Below are 16,875 nucleotides of genomic sequence, written 5' to 3'. Positions count from 1 at the left end.
GATTTGAGATTTATTTGAGATTTTAATTCAATTAGGTTATTTTTATTCATTTTTAATTGATTAAAAATAGTTTCTGACTTTTAAAAATGCTGAAATTTTTTGTCAAACTTTGTTTGACCTTGTTGAACTTAGGATAAATTACTTGGACCTTTCAAGGTTGATTTGAAGTAATTTTGAAGTTTGACCTTTTCTTTTATTTGTAATTCAAGTTTATTTTAAATATTAAAAAATGCCAAAAATAGTTTATTCATTTCTTGACTCCCAATCTTCATCTCACTTCTGTTTTTGATTGTTTGACCTTGACTTTCAATGTTATTGGTCAACATATGAGGATTGGTACATTGTATTTCATTTAATGCATTTTAATTTTGCCATTTCCATTTCTCTTATCCGTCTTCTTCTTATTCATCTTCTTCTTCTTTCCTTTTGATCAATGAGTTGAAGGTTGATAAGTTAGCATTGATTAGGGAGACTTAACCTTCCTTGATTCAAATCTAATTCATCTTGATCAATTGATCAAGTGAATGGCTTTGCATTAAGGATAGGTTGTCTTTTAAATCATGCAAAAGGCTTAAACCAATACAAGATCATTTCTCTTCTTCTTTTTGGCATGGCAAGTTGTTGGGACTTGGTTCACTAATCAAGACTCCTAACTTGTGTTTGTTGACTACATTATTATTGACCGACCTCAGATAGTTGCGACTTCTACATAAGTCCAATTACGATTGCTTAACATGGTGCTAAATTTGCCTTATGGCACACTAACTATTGACAATTAACATTTACTTTATGCAATTTACTATTCTTGCACATATTATCCATTTGCTTTTCTCTTTGCTCATTTGAGCACATGTTTATGTTAATGCCATTTTCCTTTTGCTCACTTGAGCACATAATTGTGTATATATTATTGTGCTTGTGTTTTTGTTTTGATTGTTGTGGACCAAATGAAAAGAAATGGACTTAGTTTCTAGGACCTTCCCTATACAAAGAAATGGAGAATTGGACTTAGATTCTAGGACCTTCCTTATGCAAAATTGGAGTAAAAGGATCTTAATGATGAAGATGGATTAAAAGGACCAAATCTCTAAACTCACTCTTGTCCATTCTTGTTTTACTTCATGGAACTTTTGATGTGTGTGCTTTTGTGCTAGGGATGCTATGAGCTCAATTGAAGGACCATTACCATGTTCATCTAAAGTGAAGGATACAAGACACATTGAGGATCTCTTATGAGACTTATTTGATTGCTTATGCTTTGTGCTTGCTTATTCCAAAGGATGGGAGCTACTTGGATCATCCATATGATCTCAAGAGAGGGACTCCATTGTGGTTTTGATTTTTTCATCCCTTCTCTTTTGTTTTACTTAGGACTTAGCCCTTCTTCTTCATCTCTCCACTCTAACCCAAGCCAAAACCTTTTGTGCAAACATTTAACATTTGTTTTCAACATTAGAAACCTGAGCCTTATGCTTTTGATTTTCAAACTTTCTTTTCATAACACTTATTGTGAATTGAACCTTTAAGTCAACTTTGACCATTTTTTGTATATACTTCCAATTGGTAAATATAACCCACTCAAATGTCTTTTTGTGGTTCCAATGGCCACTTTCTTAATCAAATCTTTCATAACCTTTAGCTATTAGGTTTGAGTTATCTTAGTGGTAGATGTAATACTCACCTATATCCTTAGTGATGGACAATGAGTCTTCCATGCTTATTATAGGGTTAACCCCTCACTAGCATGTTGAAGCTATCCTCACATGGTGGATTTGTGGTTTGGTTGAGTTTTCTCCCTTGGATAACAAAAGACCTTAAGGCTTTTGGACTAATCAATTCACCAACTCATTTTGAAATTTTTACCCCGAACTACGAGGTTTTGATCCTATCCTTTTTATAAGATGGAACGTAGGCAATGGGTTTATCCATTCAAACACAAAATGTAAATAAACTTGTATATTCTCTTCTCATCTCTTCAATCATGTTTGCACAAACAAAATTTTCACAAAAACAACAACCTTTGCAACAAATATGAAAAGGGCTCCCTAGGAGTACCTAGGATGTTTTGGGTGCCTAACACCTTCCCATTGCATAACCAACCCTCTTACCCAGATCTTTGTTTCTTTTACTAGTTTTTGTTAAAACTATTAGGTTTTTGTTCGTTTTCTAACCATTCCTTTGGATAAATAGAAGTGCGGTGGCGACTCGACTTGTATGATTTATCTTGGATTTAGTCAATATCTCTAATGGTAACGAATACCCCGCTACAGTATGTATACACAAACAAACTACCGGGAATGCGTTGGATGAAAATCCAACTAGGGGAAAGCAATCCATAAGACAGATCAATCCACTGCCATCAAGGAGAACTTCTCATACCAGACTCTCTGTGAAGCTGATGATGTACCATTCTTTCTGTGCTCAGTTGGGGAAACAACTTGAAAGCTGATGAAGAGGATATAAGGAGCGAGAACGCCAGAAAACGAACAAATGTCTTACCCATTGGTGATCATACTATCCTTGGGAAAGCACTGAGGACATTCCACTTATCCTTTCAGTCATTGTGAATGTTCACTTTGTTTAAAAACAGTTTATTCATGAAAACTTTATTTGTTTAAAACACTGATATTCATCAATAAAACATGCAAACATTTGTTAAACAGAAACAAATAAGAGTGCAAAGAATTGGATAAAGGCTCAAATTTATTTAAGAGAATGGTAGTCCGCAAATGGCGAGACTCCATGGATCTTTACAAATTTGAAATTGGTGATATTCATGGAAAATGGCTACATTGAACATAATGACCGTTTCTCCACCAACTCTGAATCCACTGTATTTGAAACTTCAGTTGATGATGACTGAGCGAGAATCTTTGACAGACGACAGTTGTAGAACTAAGTCTTGTCAGGATACAGTTACTTGCCAAATCCCTAATTTTTGCCTAGATTGCCCCAGGGTGAGGTACTCAATCTAGCGGGATATATATTCATTTTTTTATGTCTCTAACTTTTTCCTGGATTGCCCTTTCGGGTTTTCAATCCACCGAGATGCTCATTTTTTCCTAAGCCGCCCTTTCGGGTTTTCAACTTAGCGAGCTATTCTGTTTTTATTTTAGGCGAAGTATTTCTTGACTACATCTGAATTCACAGGACGAGTGAAATCCTCCCCATCCATAGTTGTGAGCAACAGAGCACCGCCTGAAAAGGCTCTCTTAACAACGTATGAACCTTTATAGTTTAGAGTCCACTTGCCCTTGGAATCGGGCGCGAAAGACAAGACTTTCTTGAGCACGAGGTCACCTTCTCGGAACACACGAGGCTTGACCTTCTTATCAAAGGATTTCTTCATCCTTTGTTGATATAAATGACCATGGAACATGGCAGTTAATCTCTTCTCTTCAATCAAATTCAGTTGGTCATAACGACTCTGAACCCATCCAGCGTCAGAAAACTTGGCTTCCATCAAGACTCTCATTGATGGGATCTCGACCTCTACGGGGAGCACAACCTCCATGCCATATACAAGGGAGAAAGGGGTTTCCCCTGTTGAAGTACGGACGGATGTACGATAGCCATGCAAAGAAAATGATAACATATCATGCCAATCTTTGCACGTAACAACCATCTTCTGAATAATCTTCTTGATGTTTTTGTTAGCAGCTTCAACAGCCCCATTCATCTCGGGTCTATAGGGAGAAGAATTATGATGTGCAATCTTGAATTTACTACACATCTCTTTCATCATCTTATTGTTAAAGTTAGATCCATTATCAGTAATGATCTTGTCTGGCACACCATATCGGCATATGAGTTGGTTCTTGATAAACCTTACAACCACTTGCCTGGTCACATTTGCATACGATGCCGCTTCAACCCACTTGGTGAAGTAATCAATGGCTACGAGAATAAAACGATGACCATTTGACGCCTTACGCTCAACCATGCCAATCATCTCAATTCCCCATATGGAGAAAGACCATGGTGAGGAAATAACATTCAGAAGCTTCGAGGGGAATATGAATCTTATCCGCATAAATCTGACACTTGTGGAATTTCTTCACAAACTTGCAGTAGTCAGACTCCATTGTCAACCAATAGTAGCCTGCTCTCAACATTTTTTTTGCCATGGCATGCCCATTGAAATGAGTACCAAATGAACCCTCATGGACTTCAGTCATCAACAGGTTTGCTTCGTGTCTATCCATGCATTTGAGCAGAACCATATTAACATTCCTCTTGTAAAGCACATCACCATTGAGGTAGAAACTGCCAGATAATCTCCTCAAAGTCTTCTTATCTTTAACAGATGCCCCAGGCGGGTAAGTCTGACTTTGGAGAAAACACTTGATATCATAATACCATGGCTTATCATCTTTCACCTCCTCAACTGCAAACACGTGAGCTGGTCTATCCAAGTGCATCACGGTAATCTTTGGGACTTCATTCCAATAATTGACATCAATCATTGAAGCAAGCGTAGCGAGAGCATCCGCCATCCGATTCTCATCTCGAGGAATATGATGGAAGTCAACTTTAGTAAAGAAAGTCTAAATCCTCCTCGCATAATCTCTATATGGGATGAGGCCAGGCTGATTCGTCTCCCATTCACCCTTAATCTGATTAACAACAAGGCCCGAATAGCCATAAACATCAAGATGTTTGATCCTAAGATCAACACATTCTTCCAAACCCATAATACAGGCCTCATACTCCGCCATATTATTCGTGCATTTGAAAGTTAGCCTTATTGTAAAAGGAAAATATGTGCCTTGAGGAGTAATAATCACTGCCCTAATACCATTTCCATACTGATTGACAGCGTCAATAAACACCATACCCCATCGGGAACCAGGCTTTGGCCCTTCATCGAGCATAGGCTCATCACAATCTTTCATTTTCAAATACAGAATCTCCTCATCAGGGAAGTCGTATTGCACATGTAAGACCCTAATTTTGACCCTAAGATCCCTCATGGCATCATATCATTGCACATTGCATTTTCCTCAAGGATCATAGCATCTTGTGTGAGTTGGTTTGAGACCACCAAGCATGCTTGAATTGTATATTATTGCTTTTCTTATGTTGTTTACTACCCAAAAGCACACAAATATGTCACTAACTTGTTTTGTTTTCAAGCTTGAGCAATCATGTGATCTAAGGCTCCTAGGAGGCCCCTATGCTCATTGAAGTGGCCAGTTGAAGTTGAAAGCAAGCGTGACAATGGTGAAGGAGAATAGCCATCCAAGGCGCAGCGGAATATAAAAATTTCTCCTTTAATGATCCTTACGAATGAGCATGATCAGTGATAGAATCGTTACCTCTTGTGGAGATTCAAACCTTTGGTGCAGATCTCTGACAATGATCAACCTTTGATACAGATCCACGGGGCGATCACGAACGTTGAACGATGACAACGTCTCTACTCAGTCCACACGAACGGATTCCTTCAATCGCAGTGCTAGCTGTTTGTGAGTGAAGGCTTTGAGTGAGAGAGAGAGAGAGATACGAAATTCCAACTCTTCAGTTGTGTTGTCAGGAGTATCAATTTCCTTCTACCCAAGGGGTTCTATTTATAGAACCACTTGTGTGGGCTTCAAGCCAAAAAGCCCACTTAAGTGCATTTTGGCCCATATCTCAGAATATGCCAAAATCACTTAAGTATTTGGTACTTTACCATATTTCGTATTCTTCTTAAGTACACCGTACCTTACGATGTTCCTTAATTATTCTATCTCTCATCAATCCGTCCTTTGTGTGTGACCCTATAGGCTTTCGCGGCGTTGGCAATTATATTAAATCATGCATTTAACATAATAAACAGTGAGCGGTATCTAGCAACACATCACTGCTACCCAAGTCACGAAAATGTCATGTGATCTGACAAAACCTCCTGTGATAATAATTATGTGCATAATTACCCCTTTGCCCTTATGTCTATATTGAACACAAGGTATAGACCGTGTCACCCTTGTCCAGTTCAATATTGGGCCCATAGACATTTATCCTGTTACGCAGGATTGGCAAATTCCATCTAGGACACTCATGTCCCTCAGCATGCTTCGTGGAGTACCCATCAACTGTCTTTATGGTCATCCAGTTACGGATAACGTTGGATCAGTAATAAAGCACTCAACTCTACATCTAGGATCCATAGTGGTTTCAGGTCGAAGAGTGGTATACACTATTATCACCATGAGAATAACTTATGACACTTTGCATAACTTTCTATATAGTATTCTCATAGCGGGTCAATCCGATATAAATATTACTCCTAATATTCATACCTATGTTTAAGACTTGATAACTCTTTATCCATGATCCATGAGATGTGATCATCAGTCTACAAACATAATAGTCTTAATGCTTTAATGTTATCCCACTTCACATTAAAGCTCGACTACGGATACTTTAAGAATAGTGTCCTTATGTTTAATGTGTTCTCATGATTAAGTCACACTTAATACATTAAACGGACTATCTATTCTAGGGACTTTATTAATCAACCATAATAAAGAAAATGCCTTTTATTATTAATAAATAATTCGATACAAGTACCAAAAGTATTGGCCTCTAGGGCTTACACCAACAATCTCCCACTAGCACTAGAGCCAATCAGACATACCCCGTATGCCCATTGATCTAGTATGGCCATCATGCTTCTGCTGCGCAAGAGGCTTTTTCAGTGGGTTAACAACATTGTCAAGTGTAGGTACTTTACATATTTTCACACAACGCCTAAGTATGTGTTTGGATCGTTGGTGAGATCTAGGCTCCTTAGCTTGTGCGATAACACCATTGTTATCATAATAGAGACCAATGGGATCCACAATGCTAGGGACTATGCCAAGTTTATTGATCTAAACAGCTTCCTTTGCTGCACTTAAGGCAGCAATATACTCATCCTCAGATGTAGAATCAGCAACTGCATCTTGCGTTGAACTTTTCAAGCTCACAGTGCCACCATTTAAGCAAAACACATAACCAGATTGGTATCATTCATATTAAAGCGTCTCAGCACTTTGTCTATGTGCTCTGACTTAGGCCAAGCATTTCATGATCTATCTCTATAGATTCTGATAGGTTGCTTCACCTAGGTCCTTCATAGAAAAGCATTTCCCCAACCAAGACTTTACTTGTTGCAGGGTAGGGATATCGATTCCAATGAGTAATATGTCATCTACATATAATACCAGGAATACGATCATGCTCCCACTAACCTTCTTGTAGACACAAGGCTCATCTTTGTTCTTGATGAATCCATACAGTCTTTTCATCAAGGCGAAGATTCCATGAGTAGGTCACAGGCTCATCTTGATCCATGAGTAATACATCACCTTGATCAGATATCCATATATCTCAAGTAGGTGACGTATCCTGCCTGACCTACGCTGGTCTTGTTCTATTTGAGCAGGTTGCTCTTACACAACTACTTGTGTTTCCTGCTCTAATTCCTCCATAGGTGTATCAATGCTTTGCGATTCTTGAATTTCTTCAAGCTCTACTTTCCTCCCACTGGTTCCTTTGGAAATAAAATCCTTTTCTAGGAAAACTCCAGTTCGAGCGACAAACACTTTGCCCTCAGAAGGATTGTAGAAGTAATATCCTCTTGTTTCTTTAGGATACCCCACAAATAAGCATTGGTCAGATTTGGGCTCAAGCTTAGTTGAAATTTGTCGTTTCACATAAACTTCGCAACCCCAAATCTTCATGTAAGACATATGTGGTCTCTTACCACTCCATATCTCATATGATGTCTTTTCAACCTTTTGGATGGAACACGGTTAAGTGTGTAAGCTGATGTTAATGGTGTATGTCCTCAAAAGGAGTTTGGAAGATTGGTGTGACTCATCATGGATCGGACCATGTCCAACAGGGTTCGATTTCTTCTCTCAGATACTCCCTTCCATTGGGATGTTCCTGGAGGATTAAGTTGGGATAGGATCCCACACTTTTTCAGATGGTCATCAAACTCTAGGATTTAAATACTCATCACTTCGATCTGATCGAAGAGTTTTAATATTCTTACCTAGTTGGTTTTAACTCGTTAGGTTTCACCCTTTTGTATTAATGTTATTAATAGGCATTGCAAGATCAAGGACATACAGTCCATTGTTCATTTGTGCAGTAGCATAGAATATATCATTCAAATAAATTGAGCAACAATTGTTCTTTATTATAAATGAAAAACCAAACTTGTCCAAACAAGCAATGGAATTAATATTCCTGCTAATTGCAGGTACATAATAATAGTTCTCTAACTGAATTATTAAATCACTAGGTAAAGTCAATACATAAGTTCCTACGGCTAAAGCAGCAACCTTTGCTCCATTGCCAACTCGTAGGTCAACTTCACCTTTTGCCAAATCTCTACTCCTTCTCAGCCCCTGCACATTCGTACAAATGTGAGAATCGCATCCAGTATCTAATACCCATTATGCAGAAGTAGATGAATTAATAACAAAAATACCTGAAGTTGAAGTCTCTACTCCATTCTTCTTATCTTCCAGGTACTTTGGGCAGTTTCTCTTCCAGTGTCCGGTCTTACCGCAATGGAAGCAGGTGCCTTCTTTTGCTATGCCTCCACTAGGCTTCAAAGCAGCAACGGTGGGTTTGGGATTTGCAACTTCCTTGCCTTTCCCTTTATCGCCCTGCTTGATGGGCCTTTTGTTCTGTCTCTTTCCATTTCCGATCATCAGAATGGACTTCCCTTTTGTCTTCAGATTCTGCTCAGCAGTTCTTAACATGGCTAGCAGTTCAGGAAGAGATTTGTCCATATTATTCATGTTGAAATTCAGGACAAATTGACTGAAACTATCTGGCAACGATTGCAAGATCAAATCAGTCGCAAGTTCCTTTTCGAGGGGAAAACCCAATCTCTCAAGGTTTTCCACATACCCAATCATCTTGAGTACATGGGGACCTACAGGGGCTCCTTCAGCTAACTTGCTTTGAAAAAGGGCTTTTGAAACTTCAAACCTCTCATGCCTTGCTTGCTCTTGATAGAGCAACTTCAGGTGTTCGATCATATCGAACGCTGACATGTTCTCATGTTGCTTTTGCAATTCTGAGTTCATGGTAGCCAGCATGAGACAAGCAGTTTCATTGGCATCATCGACATGCTTCTTATAAGCATCTCTTTCTGCCTTAGGTGCAGAACTAGGAGGTTCCTCTTCAGGAACAGGTGTCTCCAAGACATACAGCTTTTTATCATGTTTGAGGACAATCCTCAGGTTTCGGTGCCAATCCAGAAAATTTGTCCCAGACAATTTTTCCTTATCAAGGATTGATCGCAGGATGTTGTTAGAGGTGTTTGCTGTCATGGTAATCTACATAAGGATTAAAGAAAATATAAGTATCATTGACATATTTAATCAGGCCTTTAATTAAACATGCTCCCACTATTTTACTCAAAACAAATGACCCTCATCATCTGATTCGGAAAATCCCGTTGGAAGATTTTCTAGTGGGTCGAGATCCATATTTCACTTCGTTCTAAGTCCGCGTAGGCGGATTACACAAAACTAGGTTATTTAGGTAGGAACTCCTTCCAATTGTATCTTATACAACTCTCGAAAATTTCAGTTGGGTGAATAACTCCTTATTCCAATCCATCATATGGATTATTCCCAACTCTTGCTTCTAAACATATATAAGAAAATTATAATCAAGTTTGACTCATCGTTTTAGCAGTTGGATATTACAATTATCCCATCGCACCTTAACTAATACAAAACATGCACCTCGCGTAGGCGAAACCTACATATCCTATACCAATCTTGATGAGTGCTAAAACTTGGAAAGCCAACATATATAATATTCTCATAATTTGTTTAGTTAAGTTTGACCCATTGTTTTAACAGTTGGATATTACAATTATCCCATCGCACCTTACCAATATATAGATCATGCACCTCGCGTAGGCGAAACCTACATTATCCATTACTAGTCTTGATGAGTGTTAAAACTTGGAAAGCTTAAAACTTAATATTTAGTTTTGAGGGAATTGCAATTTTACTGATCTCACCCGGCTTATTTATCATATAAACCGTCTCTCACATGCATCAACATACATACACATGCATCAACATACATATAAACAAAATGAAACAGTTATGGCCCCTAGCGCAATTGTTCTCCCAAGCCAATGAGAGAACCTAAGCTAACCTATAACGATCTAAGCTTCTCCAAGCAAGATCTTCAAGGTTGTCTTCCTTTGGCACTGACTTCTTTGCTTTCTTCATATCATTACATTACAAAAAGAAACTCGTTTTACATACGAGGGAGTGAGATGAGAAAAGAAGTTACATTTGAGAGATTAAGAGAGAGGCACGACACGCAGGTCGTATTTTAAAAACCCAAAGCAGAATAAAGGAAAACTAAGGCCATAACCGATCACCACAAGACAATAATAAACACTTTATTATTATTATTATTAATTTCTTTAATTAATCAAATTAAATTTCGACAACCGATCACACTACGCAGAGTTAGCCGGGGGTCCGCTGCCCGGACAGCGGGAACGGGTGTTCCGCTGCCCGGTCAGCGGACGGTGGTTCCGCTGCCCGGTCAAGGGGGCAGCGCCCCTTGCGGGGTCTAAGGGGCAGCGCCCCGCTCGAAAATTTTAATGAACAATTCATTTAAAAATTGACGTCGTTTTTCGTATCAACACTTGATACTTCAAAGCACTTTTTCTAGCCGAACCGGTGAATTTTTCCTTGCGTTAACCGGTTAACCATATGCGTTAACCGGTTAACACTGTTTGAAAACATTTAGAAAACTCTTTTCTGCCTTGCGTTAACCGGTTAACCAAATGCGTTAACCGGTTAACACTGTTTGAAAATCTCAAAAAATTTATTTCGCATTCCGTTAACCGGTTAACCATATGCGTTAACCGGTTAACACTGTTCCAAAATTAAAAAAAATTATTTCGTATTACGTTAACCGGTTAACCTTACGCGTTAACCGGCTAACACTGTTCGGAAAAGTGTTTAGGACGCACAACTCTTGTGCAATCAAACCCCAATCGCATAACTCTCTAACAACACAACCCTTGTGTCGTCACTAACCCTGATGCACCAATTTCAGACCGTCAAACACGTCTCGATTGTTAATTCAGTATGATTGATCAACACGTCATTGCTTCACCATACAAATGTCGGATCAAGAAGCAAACGACCATTGATCGCTCAAAGGAAAACAATCATCGAGGTTTTTGAATGAATGAAACAAGAACACTATATCATATATAATGTATTTTGCATCAGGGTTACATATATCACATATATGTAACTTGATCGATCTCAATTTAACCTTTGATTCATTCTGTTTTAATCATATTATTACAGAACAAAAACAGTTATCAGATTCATGGTTTCGTAAGTGGCTCTGATACCACTGAAGGAGAATAGCCATCCAAGGCGCAGCGGAATATAAAAATTTCTCCTTTAATGATCCTTACGAATGAGCATGATCAGTGATAGAATCGTTACCTCTTGTGGAGATTCAAACCTTTGGTGCAGATCTCTGACAATGATCAACCTTTGATACAGATCCACGGGGCGATCACGAACGTTGAACGATGACAACGTCTCTACTCAGTCCACACGAACGGATTCCTTCAATCGCAGTGCTAGCTGTTTGTGAGTGAAGGCTTTGAGTGAGAGAGAGAGAGATACGAAATTCCAACTCTTCAGTTGTGTTGTCAGGAGTATCAATTTCCTTCTACCCAAGGGGTTCTATTTATAGAACCACTTGTGTGGGCTTCAAGCCAAAAAGCCCACTTAAGTGCATTTTGGCCCATATCTCAGAATATGCCAAAATCACTTAAGTATTTGGTACTTTACCATATTTCGTATTCTTCTTAAGTACACCGTACCTTACGATGTTCCTTAATTATTCTATCTCTCATCAATCCGTCCTTTGTGTGTGACCCTATAGGCTTTCGCGGCGTTGGCAATTATATTAAATCATGCATTTAACATAATAAACAGTGAGCGGTATCTAGCAACACATCACTGCTACCCAAGTCACGAAAATGTCATGTGATCTGACAAAACCTCCTGTGATAATAATTATGTGCATAATTACCCCTTTGCCCTTATGTCTATATTGAACACAAGGTATAGACCGTGTCACCCTTGTCCAGTTCAATATTGGGCCCATAGACATTTATCCTGTTACGCAGGATTGGCAAATTCCATCTAGGACACTCATGTCCCTCAGCATGCTTCGTGGAGTACCCATCAACTGTCTTTATGGTCATCCAGTTACGGATAACGTTGGATCAGTAATAAAGCACTCAACTCTACATCTAGGATCCATAGTGGTTTCAGGTCGAAGAGTGGTATACACTATTATCACCATGAGAATAACTTATGACACTTTGCATAACTTTCTATATAGTATTCTCATAGCGGGTCAATCCGATATAAATATTACTCCTAATATTCATACCTATGTTTAAGACTTGATAACTCTTTATCCATGATCCATGAGATGTGATCATCAGTCTACAAACATAATAGTCTTAATGCTTTAATGTTATCCCACTTCACATTAAAGCTCGACTACGGATACTTTAAGAATAGTGTCCTTATGTTTAATGTGTTCTCATGATTAAGTCACACTTAATACATTAAACGGACTATCTATTCTAGGGACTTTATTAATCAACCATAATAAAGAAAATGCCTTTTATTATTAATAAATAATTCGATACAAGTACCAAAAGTATTGGCCTCTAGGGCTTACACCAACAAATGGTTCCCAAAGCTCTCAATCATCATATATGCCTCCCAAGTATCTCAATTTTCCAATTTGATCAAGATAAACCAAAGGGGTTGATGATTGTTTCCCAAGGAAACCCTAATTCAACTATGCATTGATTGTGCCTTGCTCATGAAGCAACCTCAAACCATGATCAAATATAATCAACGTAAGTTCCTTAATTCATCATTTTATGCATATATGAGCCCATGTGAGTGTCCTCAATCATTAATTCATCAAGATTTGAAGTTTGGACTTGAGAAGTTTATCAGTCAATTCATCTAACTATTTTGAAATCCACTGAGACCTAACTTTTGATGTGTTTGTCAAATGAAGATCACCCCAAGAGAAAATATGTTCTTAAGAACCATATGAACAACTTTCATGTTCAGAAAAATTTCATTTTAAACTTGGAAGGTCATCATCCATTTCAAAACATTATAGGTCATTTTGACTGAAACCCTAATTTTGGGTCAACTTCCCAAGGCCCTAACTCACTCATTTTTCATGATTTTGAGGTGGGACCAAATGAATTGGAAATTTTAAGATGTCTAATTAAATTTTTATGTTAGACAAAATTTCATAATCCTAAATTAAATACATGTGATAATACAAAACATTATAGGTCACTTTGGACCAAAGTCATTGAAATGTGAAAAAGTCCAACTTCAAGTTCCCATAACTTTCTCATCAAAAATACAAATTATGCAAAATGTAAGTCCGAATTTATTGTCTTGATAATATCTACAACTTTGATGTTGAAAGTTTTGTCATTTGAGGATTGCATCATTGAAACACAAGGGCTTGAAGTTGGTCAATTTTGGCAAAATTCTCATATACATGTTTTGCACCTTGAACTTCATGGCATGTTTTCAATAATTTCCCAACTCCAAATGGATATTTGTTCAACATAACATTTGTTCCTCATGTCAATACCTTTCCAACCATTACCCATATGCCTATGTTTCAATTTGGCAAATGGTATTTTCGAAGAGGAGAAGTTTTGGTTCCAATTATGCATAACATGTTGAATTTCCATGCACAAGCTTGTACCATGAAATCTGCACGTTCAAAACACCTCACTTGCATCTCAGCTTGCATTTGCAATTGCATTTGGGCCTCCCATGCGCCTGTACAGGCCCATGCATGGAGGACCCAACTTCACATGCACATGAGTTTTCTCCTTGCTTGCATCAGCCTTGCCTATAAATAGAGTGTTGCATTCACTTCAAAAACCAACCTCAAGGCGGCTGAACTGCTGCACAAGTGAAATCCCAACCTCCATTAAAAGGAATTATGAGTTTTCTATTTCAATTTTCAAGTTCAATTATCAACTTCATTGGTTGATCTTTGAACTTCAATTCCTAAACCTTGCTTCCTTGCTACCTCAAGAACACACTGCATCAAAAAATTGGAGTAGATCAGGCATTGTAAAGCTGCTCTTCAAAGGTTTTCCCTCAAACTATTTTCATTCGAAACTCATTGGATATTGATCATTTCTTGCATTGCTTGGTACCTCTGAAGTCCTCATGTGAGAGACAATTGATTTGAGCTTTTAATTTCATGAATTGAATAAGTTCAGTTTGAACACCACAAATTTCCATCTCAGATTTCTCTCTATAGAGATCTTGAGTGGAAACCAAGGGTACAGGGGTGATGTACATCACCTCAGCTTTCCAAAGATATATAGATCGTGGATTTTGGTGAAGGTTTTGAAACCTGCAAATTTTGGCCGGAACTGTGAGTCTCGCCGGAGAAGACGGTGGTTTCCACCACCGTCCCCACGTGGACGAGTTCATGGCCCTTGGATCTGGTCCCTGGGATCTAATCTCAGCGCTTCATTTGATTGACCTATTTTAATGCCATGTGTGATGTCGTTGACTCAAGTACACCATGCGCGCGTCTCCCAGCCACTTGATGCGCCACGTCAATTAATGAATCAAGATCAGATACTCCTCGTTTTTTCCTAATTTCTAAATTTCATTCTATTTTATTTAATTCCATTTTATTTCAAAAAATCATAACTTCTTCATTTTAAATCATAAAAATATGTGACCAATTGCAAAATTTTCCTTTTAAATTCTAGTTTCTAAAAACGATTTTTAATATTTTATATGATTCCATTTAATATTTTTTGTGAATTATTTCTTTTCTGGTTATTTTTAATTCATTTAAAATAGTTTCCAATATTCAAAAATGTCAAAAATATTTGCTTAACATCTTTGAATGATGATGAATCTATGAAAAATATTCTCATCAATTTCTTAATTGATTTGAGATTTATTTGAGATTTTAGTTCAATTATGTTATCTTTTCTTCATTTTTAATTGTTTAAATTTAGTTTCTGTTTTCAAAAAATGATGAAATTTTTTGTCAAACCTTGTTTGACCATGTTGAACTTATGATGATCCAATTGGACTTTTCCAAGTTGATTTGAATTGGATTTGAAGTTTGACCTTTATTTGTTTATTTTAATTCAAGTATTATTTTAATTCTCAAAAATACCAAAAATATTTTTATTGTTTCTTGACTTCTAAGCTTCATCTCACTTTTGTTTACCATTGATTGATGTTGATTCCATTCATATTTGGTCAATGTGTTTTGCTTATGTTATTTGAATTTCAATTATGTACATTCCATTTCTTCTTCTTCTTCTTTTTTCTTTTTGATCAATGAGTTAATGATTGGTGGTTAGCCTTGACATATGAGGGGCTTAATCTTCTTTGATTCAAATCAAATTCATCTTGATCAAAGATCAAGTGAATTGCTTTGCATTAGAGATAGGTTGCTTCTTGGTCAAGCAAAAAACCTAAATCCATACAAGATCATTTTTCTTTTCTTTTGGCATGGCAAGTTGTAGGAGCTTGGCTTACTAGTCATGGTCTCTAACTTGTGTTTGTTGCCTATAGTTTTATTGACCAGCCTCTGATAAGTGTGACTACTATATTAGTCCACTTACAATTGCTTAACATAGCGCTAAATTGCCTTATGTCACACTAACACTAACTACTAATTACTAACTTTTAATTCAAGCATTTAATTCTTGTAATTTACTTTAATGCAATTTAATTTCTTGCTCATTAATTCATTTTCCTTTGCCCTTTGCTCACTTGAGCTCATGTTTATGTTTATGCAATTTGTCTTTTGCTCACTTGAGCACATTATTGTGTATATACTATTGTCTTGTGCTTTGTTTTGTTTTGTTTGCGTGAACCCAATGCAAATGGAGAAAAGACTTAGATTTTAGGATCTTACCTATGCTAAATGGAGTTTGAAGAGCAACTAGGCCTCATGCCTTTAGAATTCTAAAAAGAAAATTGTCAAAGAGCAACTAGGCCTCATGCCTTTAGAATGCTAAAAAGAAAATTGTCAAAGAGCAACTAGGCCTCATGCCTTTAGAATGCTTAATCTTGAAGAAGACATTGAAAGGACCCCTAATTCTGAACTCACTCTTGTCCATTCTTTCTATTGCATTGTGGAACTTTTTGATTTGTGTGTTCTTGTATGCTAGGGATCCTAAACTTGAGTCAAAAAGAAGCACCATTGCATGAGCATCCAAAGTGAGAGATACAAAAGCCAATTGGAAGATTCCTAGGAGCTTGATTGATTATTTGCTTGATTGCTTGAGCTATTTGCTTATTGATTGCTAAATCCAAAGGAAGGAGCAACTTGGATCATCTTTATGATCTCAAGAAGGGAACTCCATGTGGTTTTATTTCTCTTCCTTCATCTTTGCATGTTTAGGACCTAGCCCTTCTCTTCTTCTCTCCACTCTAACCCAAGCCAAACTTTTGTGTAAACATTAACATTGCTTTCAAAAATTAGAAACCTAGGCACTTTGATTTTTCAAACTCTTTTTTTTCATAATACTTATTTTGAATTGAATCTTAAGTCAACTTTGACCTTATTTTGTGAATACTTTTCATTGGTAAATACAATTCACTCAATTGTTTTTTGTGGTTTCAATGGCCACTTTTGCCAAAGCTTTTCATAAACATTAGCTATTAGGTTCGAGTTATCCTAGAGGTTGATATAATACTCACCTATATCCTTAGTGATGGACTATAATTCTTCCATGCTTATTATAGGGTTAACCCCTCACTAGCATGT

The sequence above is a fragment of the Lathyrus oleraceus genome, chromosome 6, assembly GCF_024323335.1.
Source record: "Lathyrus oleraceus cultivar Zhongwan6 chromosome 6, CAAS_Psat_ZW6_1.0, whole genome shotgun sequence".
Taxonomy (NCBI): Eukaryota; Viridiplantae; Streptophyta; class Magnoliopsida; order Fabales; family Fabaceae; genus Lathyrus; species Lathyrus oleraceus.
This window is presented reverse-complemented; position numbering follows the sequence as displayed.